The sequence below is a fragment of the Triticum dicoccoides genome, chromosome 1B (assembly GCF_002162155.2).
Source record: "Triticum dicoccoides isolate Atlit2015 ecotype Zavitan chromosome 1B, WEW_v2.0, whole genome shotgun sequence".
Lineage (NCBI taxonomy): Eukaryota > Viridiplantae > Streptophyta > Magnoliopsida > Poales > Poaceae > Triticum > Triticum dicoccoides.
The window spans coordinates 584,834,296-584,841,903 of record NC_041381.1 but is presented as its reverse complement, the minus strand read 5'-3'; positions in this window follow the sequence as shown (position 1 = coordinate 584,841,903).

Genomic DNA, 7,608 nt, shown 5'->3' with positions numbered 1-7,608 from the left:
CTCTCCCTCCACAGCCACCCTAGTTTGTTTTCCCCTTCTCGCCTGCTCTCCGGTGCCCTCTGGCCTGCGCCATGCACCTACCGTACGTCGCACCGATGCCATGCCGCCATGCCTCCCAACCACCACCAGCTCCCCCCACACCGCGCCGTGACCCTAGATAGCCAGCTCCCGCCGCACGTGTGTGTGCGCCTAAACCCTCTGCCTTGCTCCGGCAGCCATGCCGCATTGGAACGCCAGATTTTGAATCCACGGCGAGAGGCCGGAGTGTGCCAACTTGACCCCACTTGTCATAAACCGTCCGCTGGCTAGCTCAGCGGCGACAGAAATTCATTTCTAAAATTGCAGAGAGCCTTCTATGGTTTGGAAATTCATAACCAACACATATGAACTGAAAAAATAAATGCAATCAACATGTTTACAAAAGTATCGCCTATCCGTTCATGTCATTTGCATTCATGACAAAAACACTATTATACCTCTTGAGGTTAACTAACTTTCATGGGTATTTTTAGTAATTACTAGTGCATTTCTGTGCGGGGTCAACATATTATACCTTGCAACACTCACAAAGATAAACAAATTTGAAGACCTCCAGGGGGAGCCAATCATGTGAGAGGATAGCTAAAATGGCTAGAACCCTGACTTGGGGGTAACCACTCAAGAAAACGTGCCGCAAATGATATGAATGCAATCCATCAGGGAGATAACTTCTTGAATGGTAATCACCCATGGATTTCCTCCCGGAATGAAATTATAGTAACATCATCTGTACCTGAAAAACGTGGTGAAAGTGCATTGTTGCCCAATGGTTGTCTTGGTGCAGATGACAATAGGGTTTGTGAGGGTTAAAGTCGATTACCTAGTTTATCTCATGATATTGCCTCTCGGTGATTGGCTATATGAGGCAGGAACAGATCGGTGATTAACTATTTCTTTGTAGTTGTAGAAACAGTTTTTTGGTAACTCTCATATAATATGATGAGTCACTCTATTTCTCTTTCATTGGCACATACATCAATTTCGACTAGATCACAATCATGTGCCGTGCAATTCCAGATCCCCGGTTAGCTTTATTGCTTATTTCCAAATTTACACAGTACTAGTCTGTTAATACTTGTTTTGAGGGTACTTTTACTTCTTCTTTCCTGAGTTTTATTAGTGTACTTTTACTGTCCTCTATAGGTGACGTGTGAACCATTGCTTATGCCGATCGACTTACCGACTACCTATTTAATTGGTTTTCTTTTAAATCTTATAGTTCCCGTTGATTATAAACTGGCCGGCCGCGATCAATCAGTTGGTATTGATTTTGTCAGCAGACTTTGAGGTTAGTTTAACCTGTCATTTTTCAACAGTACTCAACTATTTCAATCTATCGTTATTTCTGTCAGCAGACTTTGAGGTTAGTTGGTATTGATTGCGTTGGGCTGTGGGGATTTTGAGCTGTTTTCTGACTTGTACTGTAAATGGATTTGGTTTTCTGACTTGTTCAAGCAATGGGTTTGGACTTGCAAGATTCAGTTCACAAGTACTTGTGGGCTAGCTTTGGCTTTTAGCCTAATGAGGTCTCTTACTTGTGACAGTTCAGTTGTCAGTGTAATATGTTAGAAACTGCTACTATGTCTCTAGAGGCCTCGGCATATATTGTTTCACCTCTTCGCATGCCAATGTATTTTCCATGTTGTGATGGAGGCCTTTTTTGCCTTGTCCACCCGAGAGGCCCTTCAGTTTGCTGGAATGTCGATTAACTTCCGTTCCAGCAAATTCGGGTACTCCATATGTCCTATTTTCAGCAAAGGTCATGCTGAAATTTTCCGTGAATTTTAGCATGACTTTGCTAAAAATAGGACATATGGGGTACTTGTGACTAATGCATGGGCCGGGGTACTTGTGACTAATGATGAAAGCTTAGGCTTTTAGGGTGCCTCGGCGTCAAAAAACCCTCAATGATAAAAGCTTAGCTTTTAGGATGCCTCGGTGTCGACAAACCCTAAATGATGAGACCATGATCTTGTTCCTTGACAATAACCAACTTTTTGACCAAACTTTGTTCCTATTTAGAGAGAAACATGGCCAACAACGATCAGGCCGGTGGTTCGGGCGGCAAGGCATTCTGGGAGCTGTCCCAGGAGATGGAGGAACAACCTCACTTGTATGAGGACGCCGCCTTCCCCATCGATCCTGAGACCACTGATGGTACCGCCGAGGATGACCCCACTGATGCCACCACTGATGGTGCCGCCGAGGATGCCACCACTGAAGATGGCGGCGCACGCACAGATGGCAGCCAACAGAAGAGGCAACGGAAGGACCGGCGCCCGACCGTGCTCCGCACCCTCAAGGAGGAAGTTACTGAAGTGGACTCCGACGGGAATCCAATGGCGCCCGAACGAATAGTCAAGGGGTACTCTCTTCAGCTCGGGTGCATTCTCCGAAGCACCGTCTCGATCAACACCGAGAACCTAAGGCATCCTGACCGAGGGAATTTGCGCAACCTCCTCTTCACGAAGCTACACGAACGATACAAGTTCCCCGCTGCTTTTGAAAACACAAGCCTCAAAGGGAATAAAGTGAACAATGTTGCCCTCACGAAGATGAGCAAGGCCCTATCTACTTGGAAAAGCAATGTGAAGAGAATGATCGAGAAAGGTGAGAGTTATGAGAAGATCAAGGAGAAAAATCCTTCGATCACCGAAGATGACTACAACGACTTCAAGATCAATTGCTCGAGCACCGCAAACTCCCAATCAAGTCAGTGGGGGAAAGAAATGTGAGAGCTGAACTTAGGGGAACACAAACTCGGTCCCAGCGGTTACAGAGTGGCGGAGCCTATATGGGACAAGGAGGACGCGGAGCGTGCCGAGCAAGGCCTACCGCCCCGCTTCGAGAAATACAGCGGTAACAAGCAGACCAGGAACTTTGTCAGGGCCCGGTACAAGGAGGACCCGATAACAAAGGAGCTTACCACGGATCCGAAGACCAGGGCGCTTGAGCTTGTTCTGGTAAGGAATACACCCCCGCGTAATTAGCTCCATATGGTTGCATTCTAATTAATGAAGCCAAATTTCTAAATGGTTCACATTCCTTCCGCGGGCGACTGAAAGCAGTAGCGCGGGGTCGACTATGAGCAACCCTTGGGACACCACTCTAAATAGGGCGTTGAATGTAATGAAGAACAAGGATAAGCTCAGTAAGCCGACGTCAGCTGGTCGTGTGGCCGGCAAAGGCTTGTCCACAAAATGGGGGTCATACTATACCGCTGGTGTGCGGAAGGAGAAAAAGACCAGTTCGGAAAGCCAGGCGCGCGAGGTTCAAGAACTCAAGGCACAGGTGGCGCGGATTTCGGAGATTGTCCGAGAGCAAGTGGAACAACGACTCGGAGCGCCGATCACCGCCATTGTGCCTACCTTGATCCAGGGGTTGAGTGCGTGGATTGCGGGCGGCCAACAGGGACCGCCCCCGATTCCTAGCTTCACAGCCAGCAACTCGCAGAATGCGATGGCGGGGCCATTGGTGTCTCCGGCGGAGGCGGCATTGGTGTCTCCGACGCCGGCACGGGAGCTTAATGCACCCGGGTGTACGCCGGCCGGCCCCTCTACAGCAAGCGGCCCCTCCGTCAACTGCACGCCCGCGTTGGCGGTGCCTCGACATTAGCCGAGCTCGACGCCATCATCACGGTAACTAATTAAGCCCCTCTCGGCCGAGGACTTCATCTCCTTGCCTTTGACTGGGCATCCCTGACGCCCTACATGTTTTCGCAGGGCGCCGCCGACGTTTCGTGCACTCTCCTGCACTTCGTGAACAACGAGTTGGTCAATGTCGCCAAGGGCCAAATCGTTCAACCGGGTAACCCCTTGTTCCACGATACCCAGATGCCACCCAACTTGTTTAGGGTTCAACTGGTTCGGGTGCTGCCAGGCTGCGACGAGTTGTTACCTCCGATTCGACCCGTCGGGGCCGACGATGATGACGTGATGACCCTCAGCGCCTGCCTGAGCTGGCCCCTGCTTTGGCCGAAGAGCCAGATTCGTTTGGGGGCGGGGGACACCACCCCAAAGACAACACCGCCAGTCGTGCCGGCGCCAAGTCGGCCCCATGGCAAGACCGCCGCAACGGTGCCGGACATCCCTATGCCATTGGATCCAAACATGCATATGGCACAGGATCAGAACGACTACGACGACGATACATTTGGCAACGTCGATCAGTACTTTGCCGAACATGGGTACGATGGCGACTTCATGGGGGCTCCTTCTCAAAAACCCAACCCAACAAAAGACGTGCGCGATCTAGCTGGTACCGCGGAGAAGCCAAGTTGCAACAGGCGTCGTCTGCCGTTCAGCTCTCAGGAGACGCCTCTAGCTGCCGACTTCACCGAGCCTCAGATAGGCGAGGTGCGAAATTTTATCAGCCCAAACACACTCAAGAAGGCGGTCTGTGAGCAGAACTCGGTCCCATTACAGGAGAAGAAGAAGGCACGCAAAAGAAAGACTAACAAGGGTGCGAGCCAGCCGGCACCGAGTACGATCCGTGCTCAGGACGGGCCACCTTCACCTGAGGATATCTCGAGGAGGGTGCATGTGGCGGGTAGGGCGATGCTACCGACAAATATGCTCAATGCTGCAACCGGTGCTATGCGGAGTCTACATGACAGTGTTCTTTCTTTGGAGAAGCGGCGTCTCAGAGAGAAGGATGTGGCATACCCGGTTTTTGCGGCCAAGGTGCCAGAGGGCAAGGGCTTTATGGATAATTCCATCGGGCGTACGATCGTCCTGCGGTTTGATGAAATCCACTCTATGATGAACATTCATCCGCTGCACTACACCTTCGTTCGGCTATTTTCGCTGAGTATGGAGATGCGGATCATTCGCGACAAGACCCCGGACATCGTGATAGTCGACCCCTTCTACATGCGTGCCAAGATCTTGGGCAGCGCTGGGGATCGGCAAGTCGCGAGTTCTTACCTCGAAGGCGTCATTCTAGCAAACCAAGATAAGGATAACTTCCTCGTGCCTTACTCTCCCGAGTAAGTCCTCCCCTCAACCGGCCCGTAACATATGAATTCTTAGATTTCGATCGTTTTTCTTTTAACATTCCGTGTTTTCTGCAATGACACACATTGCACGCTCATCCTCCTAAGCCCCAAATATTCCATGGCCACGTATTTCGACCCGGACCGTCAGTCGAACGTAGACTACACAAATGTCAAGAAAGTTCTTGATGATGTTCTCCCCGGCTACGCCAAATCTGGAGGCACCTTCACCAGGCCTATTCGTAAGTACGGCAAGCACGTGTTCTCCCACAATACGACGTTCTGCTGCGTCAAGCAGCCGCCTGGCTGTCAGAAGGGTGCCTACTACGCCATCCATTACATGCGGGCGATCGTACGGGACCATCATTAACTTCTGCTACCGAGTAAACTCAAAGATTGGGCAAAGAGCGTGTCGGCAATCCAGGACGCGGACCTCCGACAAGAATTCTTTCGCATCCAGTCGGAGTTTGCGGAAATCATCCATCAAGATGTCCTTCGTACCTCGGGGCATTTCTACCTCAGAAATCAACCGTCCAACAGTGACATCGACACAATGCTACAAATGCAGGCTGACAACGCCCGTTCTTTCATGACTCCCACGATAGACGGCGGCTTCATCCACGCTCCGGTCCCTTGAGTCGAGTCGAAAGCAGTGATGCTGTGTCTAGTTCTGAAATATCGATTGGCTCATGTTGTAATTAAACTTTAATGAACTTGTAGTATGTCTCTTTGGTTTCGAGAGTCGTTCAACTTAGATGTAATCGATGCTATTAATGTCTTGCTTTTCTCTTTCGATCGTTCTGTTGCATACTTATATATTGCTTATGTATTGTCTGTGAATTGGTACTAACGTTTCGTTTGGCTAGTGCATAGCGATGCCGACGTATGTCGTGTACAAGGGTAAGGTTCCCGGAGTCTACGACGACTGGAAGGAGTGTCGGAGATAGGTTCACCGATTCAGCGGTAACAGTTACAAAGGGTACACCACTAGGGCCGAGGCCGAATCTAGATACGCCCGCTATCTAGCGGGAGAGGGGAGGGAGCGTTGGAGGAACCGGATGAAGACGAGTTTCATCGTGATGATGCTCATCATGATGACCGCAGCTCTCTTCTATGTGATGGTAGTTTAGATGATCGATATCGACTTGTAATGTGAAGACAAACTCGCTACTCGCGGTCTCGAGACTTGTAATATAATGTTCTATCTGTGTTCGGTCTTTTCAATTCGGAGACTAATATGATGAATTGTATTCAGAGACTAATCTTCTATTGTATTCGATGAATCTGTTGTTGATGTGTGCTGTCTATATTTTGTCCAATTATACATTTTGTAACATGTGCAAAAAACAGAAAATAAAAAAATAAAAAAAAACTAATATTCATACTAATGGCGCATCATACCACAATGCACCATTAGTATGTCAAAGGATACTAATGGCGCATCATTAGACAGTGCGCCATTAGTATGCCGAAATTACTAATGGCGCATCTTGCTGTTGTGCGCCATTAGTATGCCAAAGCACCTGGGTATACATGGCCCCCTGGGAGGCATACTAATGGCGCACTGTTGTATATACTAATGGCGCATCCAGTGGTGCGCCATTAGTATACCAGATACTAATGGCGCACCAGTGGTGCGCCATTAGTAAAATATACTAATGGCGTGGCACTAATGGCGCACCACTGATGCGCCATTAATGACCAAATTAGGTGTGTCATTAGTAGGCTTTTTCCTAGTAGTGAGATGTATCTAGAACTAAACATACGTCTAGATTCTAGATACATCCATTTCCGTGAAAATAATTCGGGATGGAGAGAGTATAGTAGTTCATTTTGAGATCAGGTTGCAGGGTCAACTTTGCCGAGGCTAAACAAAATTCCTGGCTCCGCCACTGCCGGCATACAAATCTCTCTTACTCATCTACGGACTCAAAGAGCAGTTCCGAGTCATGTTGGTGATACCTGAATAGAGAATAGAACGATATGCATGCTGGTCGTGATGCCTTTCCACCAAGTCATGTTGCCGACGTAGCTACTCCGGCTTGCCGCAGATATTGATAGGTCACCGCTCTCCTCTACGTGCAGTCCGAACTCCACAGCTTGGGCGCGTTTTTTAAGAGATTTTGTTCTTCACCTCCTCAGCTCAGACTCAGACTCAAAGGCTTTGCTCCAACATCTTGTAAAACTGCTTTTTTAACTCTTCCGAGACTATTTTCCAATTTGCACAGTATCATGTCAGCTTAAACACTCAAAAATAAGAAGTCCTAAGTACACATGTCCCGCAAAAATGGACAATCACAACCGAAGACGTCATTTAGCTTGGAATTATTTAAGCCCAACTTCAGCAGAGTGCAAGTAATTTTCTGGTCTCGCTCGCACCCCCGATTCCTCTCCTTGCGCCTTGACTCCTCGTTGCAGCTCCCGTGTCATAGCCCCCTCTGCCACCATCTATTTTGTGGCCATGGCGATGCCCGCTCACCGTCGTTTCGTGGTGCCTTGTTTGTAGCATCCCCACGCCCCGGTTGCAGCAGGCCTTCGGGGCCTCCGTTCTCCCCTCCTCCCAGTGCGCCGTTGCA